The sequence below is a fragment of the Magnolia sinica genome, chromosome 2 (assembly GCF_029962835.1).
Source record: "Magnolia sinica isolate HGM2019 chromosome 2, MsV1, whole genome shotgun sequence".
NCBI lineage: Eukaryota > Viridiplantae > Streptophyta > Magnoliopsida > Magnoliales > Magnoliaceae > Magnolia > Magnolia sinica.
The window spans coordinates 86,781,214-86,798,970 of record NC_080574.1 but is presented as its reverse complement, the minus strand read 5'-3'; the positions used below and the strand labels follow the sequence as shown (position 1 = coordinate 86,798,970).

Here is a 17,757-nt window from a genome sequence, read left to right as displayed (position 1 = left end):
AGAACACATACGTATGGGTCCCACAAGCTACGACGGACGACGTGGATAAAACATGCATCATGAGGGGTCCACAGCCACTAAACGGTGTGGATATATGCCACATGAATCAAGGCAGGCCCCATAGACCTTGGTAACGTCACTCCAGCAGCCATATAGCTGGAGTGAGGTGCACCAACCATCCCACCTCCCACACGTGGGGACGATGAGGATAAAACACTTACATCAGTGGGTCCCATGTGGGGCCAACCATAATGTTTATCTACCATCCAATCTATTACTAAGGTCACACAGACCCAGATAAAGAGGAAAAATAAATTTCGTAATGATCCAAAACTTCTGTGACCCTCAAACAGGGTTTCAATGGTAGACGTTCAATCCCACTATTTCCTGTGACGTGGGGCACCTGAGCCGTGTATACGGCTAATATTTGGGAGCACCCCATATATAAAGGGGACCCATTAAATGCACGGTGTTGATGTGCAGCACCCATCATGGTGGGGCCCAGGGCTGGGACCCAACGGTCCCTGCCTCCCCTTCACATCCCAGTGCAGGATGCTGCTGAGTGTCCCTGGACATTAGCAGCAGCACCTGCTGCTTATTTCTTCTTTTTAAAAAAAACGTTTTCTGTGGTTTTTCACAGGTGGGGTCTACATCAGAAAAATCCAACCCAACCATTGGTTTCTAAGTCCCAAGTCAGACCCATCAAGCCCAATATTCGACATGTTTTGGGGTACAGAAACATTCAGGTATATTTCAATAGTACAAACACTGTTTTCTATGATATGGCCCGCCAAATAGTTGGATTGGCTTCATTTTTCTCAACGCCTAAAATGGGACGAGAAATAGGATGGACGGCGCGGATTGGACCCATACATCAAGGTGGGGCCTGCATGAGTGGCCCTCTCCAAAGCTTGTTAAATCAAGCTAATATTTTTATTTTCAATTCACGTCCAGCGTCCTTGGATGCTGGACATTTTGGGCATAAGACATAGATATGAGGTGGGCCCTGCTCAGGTGTGCCACCAAATTGTTAGATGGTGTGGATAAGACATACATCAAGTGGGGTACATCCGGGTGCGCCACACGGCCACATCATCAAACACAACAAATGTGAAAGAGAGAGAGAGAGAAAGAGAGAGACAGAGTCATGGAGGGACCCCGGCACTATGGGCCCTCCCTTTCGTAAATCATAACATACATCAAGTGGGTCCCATTACATGTGGACCCACCAATCGAAAAAAATCAATGGTGGAGATCCTTTCTCCACCAAAATGCAAGGTCTAGATAACCCTATTTATGTAAGGAAAGTAAACATCATGATGGGGTCCATGAAAAATGGCCTCATCATGGAATGATCATGAGGATGATGGTGGGCCATTGGCCACACCTAGCGTCTAAAGTGAGATCCATACGATCAATCGGTAGGCCCCACTTGGCCCATCATCAAAACATAAAAATCTAGGCCTATAGAACACCCACCTTTTAATCTTCTTGGTCTGATGGAATGCCGATCTCCTTGTGTCTCACTTTGATGGAAGATGATGAGAGATGAAGGGCTAGATGATAGATCTAGTGATAGGAAGTGGGCTACACACATCACTTTCTCTCTTGAAATTGCTTAGACGTGCACCTCTTTGGTGTTGCTTGGAATTTGTGTTGAGAAAGAGAGAGAAATGGTAGTTGTAAGGGAGAGGTGATGGATGTGAGGTGATAGTTGTACTTGACATGTATGGGTGTGTAAGAGACAGAGAGAGAGGGAGAGAGTTGACTTTGGAGTTTCTCTTGTACTTGACATGAGGTGAATGATTAATTGATTGATGGGACATGATGTAAAGATTCTCTTAGGATTGCAAACGTATGATGTTTTCTCGAACTGAATGCAGGCCCACATCTCCTGGCCTGGGTATCGCCTTGGCTCCTAATACACGGCGTTGGAACCGCAGCGACGATGTGATCGCAATGGTACAAGTCTCCAATCGATCCAACTCATATCTATGGGATACGACTTAAGGTCATGCGTAAATGACAATCATAGGTCGATGATTGCCGAAATTTGACAGGACAGATCATGGGAGTCGACAGAATAGTACGGGTTAGGATACGAGTCTTACACCCTCTCCTGCACTCCCTCAGCTACCTCACCTCACGATCACATATGCACCACTCCGGACACGTGCGCTTCCTCGCCAAAGCACATGCAATGTGGTGCATGGTTGTGTTAGCCAATATTTAATTGGGCTTATTCATACAGTAGACTTGAGAAGCTAAGGTACCTCCCTTTATATCATTTACCCAAACAATGATCCATCTAGGGTCATCAATCCTAGTTAATCACATATGATAGGCAAGTTATAGGGCAACATCACCCCTGATTAAAAACCAGTGGATAGGCAAGTTCATGTCGCTACTAAGAGACTCGTCACCTCAACATAGACCTAGTTTATACTCGAGGTCACTATGGAAAGGCTCATCACCTTAGCATAGGTCGACAGCTTGAATACAGTGTCCCATACCACTGTATCGACTCATGAGTTTGGTTTGCTCACTAGACACTATGGGGAGACTTGTCACCCCAGTGTAAACTGACAATTCGACCACGGTGTCCCATACCACCATGCCCGGCTCATGAGTCTTGGCGGATCGTGGTACCAAGGTTAAACGGGCTTTTCACTGGTAAGTGGTTGCTTAGATTCAAGCAATAACGTCCATACATGGTGAACATATATTAGGCCAATCGAGTTACTTGACAAGCTCGACTGGTATGAGCACACGTTAAATTAATCGACATGGAGTGCATATGCACTCCTCGTGGCCTAACCACTATCGATAATTATCGTACGACTCGGATTCATCGAACATATCCATTGTGGTGAACTAGTTCAGCCACTGATCGTAAACCATTACCGATTGCCTGGACTTTATATTAGTCCCAATCATACTCAAACACAATAGGCATTCAAATGTGATAGTCAAACAGCATGTGACAACCAATTTAAATATAAATCTCATTTTAGCATTTTAACAAACACATAGTACACAAGTTGTCATACATAGGCATTTCATCCATAACTCACATAGAAGCAAGATAGGTTACAAGAAGGAAACTGTAACTATAGATAAGGTAATTGAAAATCCTATCTCAACACCCTCATTAAATACATTTTAATGAGCATTTTCTCTTTCAGGCATTTTATCAAACACTTAGACTACACATATCAACAACATGTAATAAATTTGTTATAACGTATATTATAGCAAATCCTTTCACAAGGAGTTTCCACACATACAACAATCATGTATTCTCAATCAATAATTATGGTAAGCACAAGTCATGATTCTGTATTCATTCAAACATTTCAACAAACACATAGAATGCATTATATTCAACATAATTCATATATATGTGTAATATACGGGAAAAATCACATCTAAATACATGTGACAGCAATCAAGTCAGTCATAAATCATTAACTAACATTGAAAGCCTTGAAAATCATAACATAAACGTTTATAGTCCGCACCTTTCATCGGTACACTCGTTACAAACTCAGTTCGTACACCAAATCTTTATTTACGGCACAACTGCTACCTAAACATTGAAATAGGTTAGGTATTTCATCAGTTTCTCTATTTGGATCCCTAAAATATATTAGGGTTAGGATTTTTTACCCATAAATGGACTTGGATTCGACGGTGTAGCGATACAAGAGGGATGATTCGTCATCTAGAGTGGTGAGAGTGAATCCTAATAACAAACAATTGATCTCACTCTCTTCTCCTCACTCTTTTCTCCTCTTCTCTCTCCTAAGGTTTTAGAAAATTCGTATGGAATGAGAGAGAGGTGGGTTTAGGGCTTTAAATAGGCCCAGAAGTAATGTCAATGACCCTAGGGCCATGGTATACATAGGTTATAGCCAAGAGGTGGTTGTTTCGAGCCAACGGAGCTCTTCTGGAGGTCCATTACCTGCATACGGTCTGGAGAAAGTTCCTTGACAATGGATCTATGTCAGGTTAAGATTTCGGTTCGATCGGATTTGTGGATCGACCGCGGAGGACCAGTTCAGTTCAACGGTTATCGTCACTCGATTGGGGCCATAAGTACACTGACATGTTTAGGAAAATTTCCCTGATCCAAGGGTGTGGTTGGGTCAGAATCTGACTGTCTGAAACCTTAAATTTTGCCTGCAAATGAACGGCCCAAATCACTTAAGTTTAAGTTTATTTTCTAAAGATATTCGTGTTTCTCACACACTTCGCTCTGAGCTTAAGTTGTGCATTTTCATATACCATTTGGACTCGATTCCCATGGTGGTTGTCAAGCCCAGTAAGGTGGTCATAACCTTATAGTTTCGCAGAAATTGGACTTTCGACACGTAGTCCAGGCCCAATACGGAGTTTCAATGTGCTCCTGAGAGCAACTGGGTTTTGAGATTGATCCTAGGTTTCTAAGTAATGTTGAGTTAGCGATTCTAATGGTTTTGAGTCTTTCAGTTCGTATAAAAAGTAGTTCAAGCTAAGCTACTAATCAATTTAGTTTAGTACCTAATTAATTTTCATTTAATTTCTAAAGGATTCAGTCCTTAGTGATTTCTGCCTGAGGTGATACTTAGGTCTTTCTACAGATTTTTTTGAGATGTTACAATCTACCCCCCTTAAAGAAAAATTTCATCTTTAAAATTAGTACCTTTCCGTACTCCTCGAGAATCTAAGGTTAGTTCTTACGGACCTCGGCTTCTGTTTCCCAAGTAACCTCTTCCTCAATGTGATGCGTCACAGTACCTTCACAAGCGGGATAACCTTACTACGCAGCACCTATTCCTTCCTGTCTAGGATACGTGTCAGTTGCAGTACATAAGTGGCATCCTCACTCAACTATACCTGCTCCCATTTGATAATGTGGAAAGGGTCAAGAACATATTTCTTCAGCATTGATACATGAAATACGTTGTGCATGCCTGTGAGTGGTGTGGGCAAAGCAAGGTGGTACGTTAGCACACCTACTCGGTCTAAAATCTGGAACGGACCAATAAATCATGGCGTAAGTTTCCCCTTCTTGCCAAATCGAACGACTCCCTTCATGGGGGAAACCTTAAGAAACACATGGTCCCCAACCTCAAACTCTAGCAGTCGCTGTCTCCTATCAGCGTAACTCTTCTTTTGCTCCGTGCTACAAGAAGTCGATGCTTGATAATTTCAATCTTCTCTAAAGTCGCATGCACTAACTCGAGGCCAATCAAACTCTTCTCGCCAACCTCTGCCCAACAATGTAGTGCTCGGCATGGGCGCCCATACAAGGCCTCGTAGGGAGCCATGCCAATACTAGCTTGAAAACTGTTGTTATAAGCGAACTCAACATAGGGAAGCCAGTCATCCCAACTATCTTTAAAATCAAGTACACATGCCCGCAACATGTCTTCCAACACCTGATTTACCCATTCCGTCTGCCCGTCAGTTTGTGGGTGGAACGCGGTACTGAACTTCAGTTTCACATCTATTGCTTCCTAGATAAGAGTCCAGATGATAGATGTGAATCGCGTGTCTCAGTCCGACATGATCTCCATAGGAACTCCATGTAGACGTACTATCTCCTTGATGTACAGCCTGACCAAATCATCTGCTGAGTTTGAGACTCTAATCCGAAGGAAATGAGCCGATTTTGTCAACCGGTCCACAATCACCCAAATAGAGTCATGTCCCTTCCTCGTCTTCGTTAACCCTGAAATGAAATCCATTGAAATGAAATCCCATATCCATTCAGCTATGGGCATGGGCTAAAGTAAATCAGGAGGTCGGTGATGATCGACCTTGACCTGCTGGCACGTGAGACAACGGGATACATAGTCTGTTATATGGGCCTTCATGTTGTCCCACCAGTACGAATGCTTCATATCTCGATACATCTTCGAACTACCAGGATGCATCGCCATCTTTGAATTGTAAGCAGCTTCGAGAACTTTCCTTCTTAAGTCATGAAGATTTGAGATGCATAGGCGGCCTTGATAACGTAAACCCCCATCTGAACCAACTCTCCATTTGGAGTCTTTATCGTCACTAGCTCGTTTTCTCAACTCTGCCAAACCTTCATCTTCCTTTTAAGCCACAATGATTCGGCCATCAATAAGTGGCTGTACACGAATATGTACGACGCTCTCGAACGGTTCCTCTACCGTAAGTTTCTGCTTAAAGTCTCGCATAAACTCTACCATGTTCTATTCATCGATCATCAGCGAAGCTGCAAATGCTATCGTCTTCTTATGGCTCAATGTGTCTGCCATAAGGTTGGCCTTGCCAAGATGGTAAGAGACCTCGAACTTGAGGTCCTTCAAGGTTTTCATCCACCGTCACTGCCTCATATTCAAGTCTCTTTGTGTGAATATGTACCTGAGGCTCTTGTAATCGTAATAAAGCTCGAACTCCTCTCCATAAAGGTAATGTCTATAGAGCTTTAATGCAAAGATGATGGCCGTTAACTCTAGGTCGTGCGTAAGGTATTTTTCCTCGTGCTTCCTCAACTGTCGCGAGGCATAAGCAATCACTCTTTCCTTCTGCATCAGAACACAACCCAAACCAATACGCGACGCGTTGGTGTATATTGTATATTTGACCCCCTGCTCTGGGAACACTAGCACGGGTGCGGATGCCAACTGTCCTTCAGTTCCTAAAATGATGCTTATGCCTTCTCATTCTAGGCAAACTTGCAATCCTTCCTAGTGAGCTGAGAGAATAGTCTAGTTATCTTGGAAAAGTCCCTAATGAATCGACGATAGTAACCTACCAAGCCAAGGAAACTTCTCACTTCAGTAACCGGACCGGGCTACTCCCAATCCTGAACTACAGTCACCTTAGCAAGGTCCACAACTATTCCTTCCTTGGACACCACATGTCCTAGGAACTTGACCTCTTCTTTTCAAAAGCCACACTTCTTATACTGGGCAAACAACTGGTTCTTCCTGAGCATATTAAAGACTGCTTGCAGGTGCTCCTCGTGATCCTTCCGACTCTTGGAGTGTATCAGGATGTCATTTATGAATACGATGATGAATCGGTACAGATACGGCTGAAAAACCTGGTTCATAAGGTCCATGAACACGGCCGGTGCATTTGTGAGTTCAAATGACATCACAAGGAACTTGTAGTGCCCAAAGCTGGTTCTGAATGCTATCTTCTGCACGTCTTCATCCTTGATACGCAGATGATGATACCCTGGCTGCAAGTCGATCTTAGTGAAATATTGCACCCCTTTCAACTGGTCAAACTGATCATGTATCCTGGGCAAAGGATACTTGTTCTTGACTATCACTTGGTTCAACCTGCGATAATCAATATACAATCGCAATGATTCATCCTTCTTCTTCACAAACAACATGGGTTCTCCCCATGGGGATACACTCGGTCGTATGAAGCCTACATCCAACAGATCATCGATCTATCTCCTCAGTTCCTCCATCTCATACGGAGGCATGTGATATGTCTGTAGAGATATAGGTGTCGCACCTGGCACTAGGTTGATGGTAAAATTGATCTCGCGCCGAGGAGGTAGTCTAGGTATCATCCTGAACACATCTGTGAAATCTCGGACTATAGGCATGCTCTCAAGTGTCGGATCATCAACATCCCCTAGCAAGGTAGCATAAGAACTAACACGGTAGTACCAACTGACCTGAACTAGGAAAGTAAAGGTCGTGCCCTTAGGTCTATGGGCTGTCACCACTCTAGTATCGCAATCAATCTCTGTCTTCATCTGAGTGAGCCAATCCATATCAAGAATGACATCATAATGACATAATGGGGCGACCATCAGGTCAACGAGCATTGTTCTACTCCCTAAGTCTATCAGGCAACCTCTACAAATTTTAGTGGAGTATGAGAAGGTCCCTGTAGCGGTAAGGAGTCTCACCCCAACCATAGGAGTAGTTTCCAACACTAGTCGCTTGGCCGCTGCTCATGATATGATCGAGATAGTGGACCCAGTGTCCACCAATAGGAAGACTGTTGTAACTTAGATATGTGTCGTGACTTCGAAAGGTAGTGGTATTGCACTTGTTATCTTGGATGCCTCAATTACAAGTGAGTGTACATGAGCTTGTTGAGGACGATTTGGCTGTGGTACCATAGGTTGTTGAGGCGTCCTACTACGAGGTACATTCGGCCTATAAAAAGGTTGTGCTAGTGGTATTGAACATAGAGGTGGAGCTGAGATAGCTTAAGGAAGGTGGTGATTGATCTTCTGAGGCGGCGAGAAGTTGTTATCCCTCATCTTGGTGAAATAGTAAGTATCTGCATGGCTCGACCTCTTGCAGTAGGTACACCACAAATCTGATCGCCTCAGTTGGGTCAGTGAAGCTGTAAGTCGAGGAGGCAAATTTGCTTATGGCCTCTTGCGAGGAACGGCCTGCTCGGTAAATCTGGTCAAGGCCTCAGACCCAAGAGAACACGTGAACGGGATAGTCTGTCCCCATCCTATTTGGGTCACAGAGACATGTTCACTAGCTCAACATAGTTGGAAATGCTAGCGTAACACATCTTCGTATGGATATCTGGCCGTAGACCATCTGAGAAATGCTGCATCTTTATCAGCTCGTCTGTTAGTATCAAGGGAGAGTATCTGGCCAGCTCCATGAATCTATTTTCATACTCGGCCACAGTCATTCCTCCTTGAAGGAGGCGAAGGAATTCACCCTCCTTGTTATGGTAGGTAAGGGGAAAATACTTTTCATGGAAGTGGGTCTCAAAAGCATCCCATGTCCACATAAACCCCTCGGGAATGTTCCGAAGGATGCTATCCCACCAGAGACTGGTTTCCTTCTCAAACATATACGTGACCAACTTAACCTGCTCTGCCTCAGTGCAATGCAGCAGTTCAGTATCTTAGAGATGCGGTCAAGCTAATATTTGGCCTCCTCAGGTCTGTGAGTACCTGCAAAAGTGGGAGGTTAGAAGCGTTGGATCGCTCGAATAAGCTGCTAGCATTCAGGTTTCTATCAGGGTGCATAGGTGGTGCAGGCGGAACCACATTTATGTTCTGGGCATGGGCCCCAGTGATGGTGGTCCAAATCTACTGCTGCTACTGCATAAGGAGCATCATCTACTCCAACTTATTAGGAGGAGGAGTTTGATGCATGTGGGGCATCGACGAGGATGCACGGTTCTATTCCAGAACCAGTGGTGCCCTAGGTGTTAGCCCATTTGTGGGGCCAGTGGCCGGTAAAGAATCTGGTACAGTCCTATGATTCAGGCTCAAACTAGGGTCCGTGTGGGTATCCTTAGGGGAGGTGCCCCGTCACTCAATTCGCTAAGTGTAAGACGTGTCGTACTCCGAGTGGCCTTAGGTGGCATTCCCTATACAACATAGGGCGCAACATGTGTAAGGTTTTGCATAGCAACACTCAATTTCTCAAGCATTCTACACATTTCATAGCAAAAGGAGCTGCATGCATTTCATTTTACCAAAATTGTCATAATACATAAGATGTAGTTTTACATGAATCATCAAAGAAGATGCATGTGAGCTAATTTAGGAAAGCTTTAAACACCAAAACACACCAACAACTCTACCCTACTACTAAGCCTATCAAGGTTGTAACATAGAAAGTAAGAAAAACAAGGAAAGAAAAGACCCAATGATGACTACAACATAGGACTAGTCATCTAAATCTGGTGATGGTGGAGGAGCACCCTTGTCCTGCATACAGTATAGGAGAGCCATCAAGGTGCGAGACACCTTCTTAAATCTTTGCTTCACGTAGGCGGATCTCTTCAAGCTTTGCCCAGGTCTCTCTGACCTCCTGTGTCAGGGCGACTTGGCCCTCCTCAATCTGACCAAAGTGGGCTTCTAAAGCAACCCGATCATGGTGCGCTCATGTGTAGTAGGTGGAGAGCCCTCATCAGAGTCTTGGGCCTCCTCTTCTTCCTCTTCCTGCTCTCCCTCTTCCTCACTTCCTTCCTTTATTTCATTTTTGTCCTCTTCTTCATCATTTTCTTCCTCTTCACTTCCCATCTCATCCTCACTCTCATCGAGTTGGGCTTGACGTTGTCATGGCCCACTACCCATGTTGTTAAGCGTAGTGTCGTTGATGAAATGGGTCAGCACAAGATTTTATGAGCCAAGCTGTAGCCGAATTCATGAGCAAGATTGCATATAAGTCAGCCAAATGAGAGTGAAATGTGTCCTAGGAGAGCGTGCAGTCTTAACTATTTATAGTAGTACGTACGTAGGCAAGCACAACTTATCTCCTTGCCTAACTCTGTATAGGAAGTCTACCATCAAACGCGTGCATTCGCTGCGATTGCTCCACTTAGGATACACATTGTGTGTGAATATGTGATGGAGTAGCGGAAGTCATGCATCATCTTAGTCACTGGGAGGTAATTACCTCGATTCTAGTGGATCAGTCGGCCGCAAAGAAATCGCGTACGATGATCTCTTTCATGCATACTCCTGAGATTTTTCTCGCTAGCATGTACCTCTCCACGTGGAATCCTCATGATTCAGGCTATCAAATCTACATTGACAATGGCTTCCCGCCTTCCAACGGGGATAGAGAACTGTAGAGGCTCCAGCAGTGGATCTCGTATGTGGGCATAAAAGGCTTGGAGAGTGCTCTCATTCGCATGTGACTTACCCTCAAATATGGGACCCCACCCGATGTCCAATAGGAGGTCCATCGCTGGATAAAGCCCAAATAGTTTTTCATCCACATGTGCTTCAAAGATGACTCTACGGCCTTAAAACCTACCATGTCCCATGTTCGCCGGTAGAGCTCTTTCGAGAGGAATTTGGGGATCGAGATCCCGCTTTATCCTTTGTTCTCGTGCGGTGCTTGTACTTGCTTTGGCACCTGATTTTCTCCTTAGACGGGTTGGGCGGCTAGGCCCAGCTTCATCTGTGGAAGCCCTCTTCTTTCCTATGAGGGAAAGAAGTGTGGAGAGAGAGAAGATAGCAGCCATGAGCTCGAAAAGGGCCATGAGAGTGAAACAAGATGGAGGGATAGGATGGATTGGTGGACTTTGAGATTTTGGAGACACAAAGGAGGGTTTGTGTGCTCAAATGAGAGGAAATGAGGGAGATAGGAGATGGGTCTAAAAGGAATGGTGGGAGGTGGGTATGTAATGAAGAAGATGAAGAAGATATGAGAATGGAGGGAGACTTGAGAGAGAAAAAAATCAGATTTTTGAGAGCTTGGAGGGGTTTAGAAGCTTGGAAATGGAAGAATGAAGCAAAAAGGGGCATATAGGGTGGTCCCACATGTGTTTCGTGGGCCCCACATGCATGTACATTATCGTCCCGCTGTAGGCGTGATGCCATTGTGGTCCACTGGACCTAGGGCAATGGCATCCCCCCCGGGGTGCCGGAAAAGTACGGGGGCCACTTTGGTCCCCCCCCCCCGATTTGTGTCGTTTGGGCCCCCAAGTCTGTTTAAGACATTTTTGGCGTCTATCTCGCTTATATTCACGCGTTCTAGTCATTGAGTGTGAAATATGTTGAATTATCATCTAAAGCCATTGATTGACGGTCTAGAAAAGAATTGGGATCATCTCACATGATCACAGATGCATACGGGTCCCGTTTCTACGGTCAATTTCGCCTATCGGTGAAACTAAGAATCTACGTTCGTTTCTACATTTTATCGCCCCCTCCTAAGTCAAAGTACATTAGAATGTGTCATGTGTTCATAACCCATGTCCAGTTTAATCTAAATCATGCTCTGATACTAACTTGTAACGCCCCAAAAATCGAGGGTCAAGCAGAAGCTCAACTCCTGAGTTCCGACGCATCACTTATGCAACATAGATAGTGATGATTTAATGTTGTCCATATTAGCGCATTAACATGAGTGTGATTATACTAAAACAACATATCATACTCCAGAAATGAGTAAATTTAGCAAGCGGAAGACTGTGATAGATGTATAAAGTATATAAGTGGTTGCAAATCCCCAGAGTATGATCATGTCACCAGGCTGAATATATACATATATAGTTTCAAAATTTATAAAATGGTAAAAAGTTAATGGTCATCTAATCTGTATCCCTGTAATCCTGACGACGTAACTCCAGGTCTACATAGACCCACCGGAGAGTTGCATGTAGGAGAACTTCTCCTTGTCATCATAAAAGTCATGCTTTGCTTCATAAGCATCGCCGTCATCTGCAGCTAAAATAAAGTCTGGTTGGTGTTTTAAAATACCGTCCCAGAGTGGGAGTGAGTAATCAACTTAGTGAAGCTATGAGGCAAAGGTTAACATGTTATCAATTCAGTCAAGCAGTAATGATAAAGCAATACAACAATCATATCCTAAGTACTCTTGTTAATGCAAGAATGGTATGCGATAATGATGCATGCCCTCGCCTGCACTCCCTCAGTGACATCATCTCACGTTCGCACATGCACAACTCCTGACACATGCACTTCCTCACCAAAGCACATACAATGCAGTGCATGGTCGTGTTAGCCAATATTTAATTAGGCTTATTCATATAGCAGATTCAGGAAGTTAAGGTACCTCCCTTTATATCATTTACCTAAACAATGATCCATCTAGAGTCGTCAATCCTAGTTAATCACATAAGATAGGCAAGTTTTAGGGCAACATCACCCCTGATTGAAAAGCAGTGGATAGGCAAGTTCAGATCGCTACGGAGAGGCTCGTCACCTCAACGTAGGCCTAGTTTATACTCGAGGTCACAACGAAAAGGCTCATCACCTTAGCATAGGCTGACAGCTCGAATACATTGTCCCATACCACCATATTTGGCTCATGAGTTTAGTTTGCTCACTGGACACTACGGGGAGGCTCATCACCCCAGGCTAGGCTGACAGCTCGACCACGGTATCCCATACCGCCATGCTCGGCTCATGAGTCTTAACGGATCATTGTACCAAGGTTAAACGGGCTTTTCACTAGTAAGTGGTAGCTTAGATTAAAGCAATAGCATCCATACATGGTGAACATACACTAGGCCAATTGGGTTACTTGACAAGCTTGACTAGTATGAGCGCGCGTTAAATTAATCGACATGGAGTGCATACGCACTCCTCATGGCCTAACCACTGACGATAATCACCGTATGACTTGGATTCATCGAACGTACACTACCAAAAAAAAGGAGCAAAGGCTACAGACCATAGTAGCTTTTAGCTACAGATATAAACCGTAGCTCTATTCCTACAGTTTAAAACCAAACCAATGCCACCAAACATACCTACGACATGTGATAGCCCCATAAGGAGCTCTACGAGGCCCATTAAAATGTGTGTGCTCCATCTAATACGTCTATCCATTTTGAAAGATCATTTTAGGCAAGAGTCTAAAAAAGGAAGTAGATCAAAGGCTCAAGTGGACCACACGGTAGGACACAATGGAGATTATATACGTACTATTGATCGATGGTGTGGTTCAATTGGACCTTCGATTTACCTAGATTTTTGGCTCATTCTCTTTTAAAAAATTACAAAATTAATGGACATAGTGGATATATCAAATGCATCATGATGGACCCCACAAAGCCCCTGACTGGACCGTCCGTCCAGAAAAGTACGTACGCGGAGGGGCTACGAAGGATAGCACAACGGCTATGGTTAGATTTCTTTTAGCTACGATCAAAAATCGTAGCAGGTAAAAATGTAAAAACTCGGCCCACGCGCTACCGTTTTTCTCCTTCCCCCTCAAATGAATTTTCTAAAATTTCTCTCTCCCTTCACTCTGGGGAAAAAAACCCAAATCTGCCCGTCCCTTTTCTCTCTCTATCTCCCGAACCCTCCCTCACGAATACTCCCCTCTCACGAACCCCTCTTCTCTCCCTAGGCATCCCCTCTCTCTCGATCTCAAGATGACTCCCCTCTCTCACGCCATAATCTGCGTCCATTTTAGGTATGCAAGATGGACTATCTTCTTCTTTCTCTTTTGAATATTCATATTTATGTCTCCTTTTTTTATGGAATTGGATTTGGGGTTTGAGGAGTTCAGAGATTCAAGGTTTGTGTTGATGCTTGTGACATTGAGCATGAATCGAGCCACACCCCGAGGGACAGTCAGGATGGAAATGGCAACCACTGAAACCTTCTTAGGGTTTTTGTGGCCCCTATGAATGTTCGGTTTGGGGAGTTCAATCCCCTATTGGATCATATTCAATCCCCCATGTATGTGTTTTAGATAAAATGCCTCACCATTAAATGGTTGAAACAGATGTACGCCCACAGACTTTACTCATAAGGCTTTGGGCCATAGGTTTGAAACCCCTGGATTTGAAATCCTCCTATTGTTCTCAGTTTGGCTTATCTGGTTAAGAGTGTGCTAGCTGGATGTGGCGTTCCAGATCGTATTGGGTCTTCTTACTCTACCCTATAGTTTTTTTCCCCTTTTCATGTCTTTAATTAGTTGTATAGCAGGAGAGGCTTAGTGTTTTCGTGGTGGCTGGATATCTTGTAGAGTTGCTGAATTTTAGAGCTAGGACATGCATACTTTCCTCTCTATTTCCAATAGTAATAACATCTTCTATTTTTTTAACTACCTTTGAAAATTTTTTTTCTTTTCTCCTTATTTCAGGTTTTGGAGAAACATAGGATTGATTAGTCGCTTGAACACACTAGCCTATTTATTGAGAAGCTGAAGAAAGTGTTGGAGGGATGCCTATGTTCTTCATAAAAGGGTGAAGAAGCTCCTAGTAAAAATCTTGCAGTTTGATGTTAGTTTCCTTCACACACCCACCCACCCACCCACCCATAATGAAATTAAATAGATAAGGGAGACAGAAAAGAAGAATATCAAGGGTCAGTCCCTACCTACCTAGTACTAGAAAAAATATTTTAAAAAATGGGGATATGTTTGGATAACAAATGGAATCCTTATATTGTTTCTTATTTAAAGAGGATTCTCACTGTGGATAAGAGTAATGGTTGAAGTGTTAAATCCATGTATCTAAACAGTTCATCTTGTCAAGCAAAACAATTTCCATTTCCTCATGGATTCCATGTATCCAAACATGCCCAGGATGAAAGCAGCCGACAGAAATCCCAAAGTTAACATCAAGTGGTGCTTTCATTACATTACTTACCATCCTTGAGATAGGATTTCAAAACTCTTTGGTGTTTTAGCTAGTTTCAAATTAAGATCATAGATGCATGTGTTTAGATGAAGATCAAGATCAAGATCATAGAGCTGGTTTCAAATTTCCTTGTGTCATAAAAAAATATCAACGAACTTGTGGTTCTCAAAACCCGTTGCTACCATCTCATCTGATTCCACTCATTGAGGCTGCGATTGGTCCACCTGATTAGTGGACTGGCCGTGCTTTTTAGCCAAGGCATCTACATGTTAGGAATCACCTTATACATAACCTTAGTTTCATCCCAATGTGCTACATGGGCTTATTTATTAAGTGTCAAGAGTCTCAAGATGGCTTCAAGCTTCCACTAGCATGTCACATTGGCACATGGATTAACATTTTTCTCAGAAATATTTTAATGGGCATATTAAATAAAGAAAGACAATATAGAAGGGATCCATCAATGGAATCGATAAGATGCAATGCATAAACAAGGACAATTGACTCCTTAGCAAGTGTTTTAAGAAAACCAATAAACAATTGATAAGATTTTTTTTAACTAGTTACGTTGTTCGTCGAAGATCTTGAAATTTGATATGGGTTACAGGAATTTGACTGAGCTGGACATACAGGAGAATGGGGTTGATGATCTTGGGGGCAACTGGCTAAGTTGCTTCCCTGAAAGCTTCACATCTATGGATGTTTTCAAATCGTGGAATCAAATTGCAAAATAATTACCATTGTTATTTCAAATCCTTAGCACCAGCCCAAACAGAGTAGAGGCTATCATACAATTGAGAGTAGTCATAAATTTCAAGATAGCCCATTCCTTCAGAAAAGGTATTTCTATGGTGGATGGCCTAGCTAAAGATTCTATTCATGGTTGTTAGTTGGGCCACGCCTCTTCAAGATTTCAGAGGGATTTAATTTTATGCACTCATGAAGAATTGGAATTCCATTAAGGATGCTTGTTGTGTTTCTTGTTTTAGCATGGTTGTTTGCAGAAATTTGAAAGCCTACTAACAGATTTTCAGCCCCAAAGAAATCACCAAAGAATAAACTGATGTATCGACTCACTAATAGAAAGTTTCCCTATGCAGGTAAGTTGTGTACACGTCCCTTTTTATATTCAAGTCATTCCCTTGATTTATGCAAAACTAGGCTACCCAAAACTTATGGACAACTCCCATTGCCTTTGAACTGCTATAACTAGCATGTGTGGATTGGTAGAAGTACGAATGTACTTGCCCAAAATGTTTCTGAGGTGTCTAGTTCTCTACATGAAGTAAAATTTTTTGAGGGAGTATTGAAGCTCTCTGGATATTTATTTGGTCATTCTAATACTTTCTCCCCAAAGGTATGCATGATTCACATCCAAACACAACCCATTACTAGGTTGCATTTGGATGCAATATTCATAAACTTCATAATTTTATTCTTTTCATATGCGCAATTATATCTATTGATATTTTCTTTTGAAACCTAGAACCCAAGATTTTAAGGATTCATCCTGTTTTGTCAATAATATATGTGACAACTCTACATAATACTGCTACTCAAGCCACGTGCACCTCCCAGAACCGCATTCATAATATCTCTGCATTCACCATCATGATTTTCTCATGCTCTTAACCATTGCATGTCTTTAAGCAGGTAATGAGTTTTATTTACAAGCGCAATTGCAATATTCTTTACAGTCCATACATGTGCTCTAACTAGGACTAGTGTTTTGATGCAACCAGAAGCAGATAGAACAGACTTCGAAAATCTCCTTGATCGAAAGATTCTAGCCACCCAACTTGGGATTTTCTCCATTGAATGTGGACCATTACCTTGCTTCTCATATTAACCATCTATTTGCAGGCCGAGAATTGAAAGGATGGGACTGATCTATCACACAAATTTTATTTATTTATTTATTTTTAATAGAGTTGCCCAGTTGAAACATTTTAGTATTGTCCATGTCATCAAAATTATGGTACAACATCTTTCTGCATAAGAGAGTGGAGTAGGTTCATCTGGTGGTTGTTTGCACTTTCTTGTCATGGATACATTGGTACTAGACTACTAGTAAGATGATGAATAGATGTTAAACTCATTTTCTTTGCTATAAAGTAGAATGATTATATGACTCAACAACTCTCTTGAAATTATTTCCTTTGTCTGGCCTTGGGACTAGCAATTAAAGCACAAAACTCCCACAAACAGTGTAATAGTCTATAACATGATTGATTAAAATCAAGGAGTTTTATTTCCCTATGAATGTAAGTACATGTGTAGCTATAATCTTGGGCCTTGGATTAAATGTTGTGTTTTATCTTTTGAACGAGTTTCATTTGATTTGACAAAGTATTTGGAACAACATCCAGAAGCATCTAATTGGGGGATTAGGATCTCTAGTTTTAGAAAAAAAATGCGTTGTTTCAAGATTACCATTAACTCAAAACTTTCAGACAAGTGTTTTTTTTTCCAGATGGCTTTTTCATTGTTGAAATTCAATGTCTCGAGTAGTTTAGTCTAGCAGCTTATTTACATTGATTACAACCTAATGTAGCTTATATTGCTGTATTTTCATGTTAGCAGGTATTATGTACTTGTTGGGAATGTCTAACTTGAAAGTAATATAACTGCAGTATAGATCCATATCCTTAGTACGATTGTTGAGCAAGGGAATCACAATTTTGTTATTTCTTCTTTATTAATTTGCTAATT

At 42.5% G+C, this 17,757-nt stretch overlaps 1 long non-coding RNA gene across 1 annotated transcript; it reads left to right on the top strand.

Moving 5' to 3' along the window:
- The first annotated feature begins 13,722 nt into the window (after positions 1 to 13,722).
- LOC131229478 (uncharacterized) lies at positions 13,723 to 17,047 on the top strand. Its single transcript, XR_009163361.1, has 3 exons — positions 13,723 to 13,871; positions 14,547 to 14,685; positions 16,050 to 17,047. It is a non-coding gene; the product is annotated as an uncharacterized LOC131229478 (long non-coding RNA).
- The last annotated feature ends 710 nt before the right edge of the window (positions 17,048 to 17,757 follow it).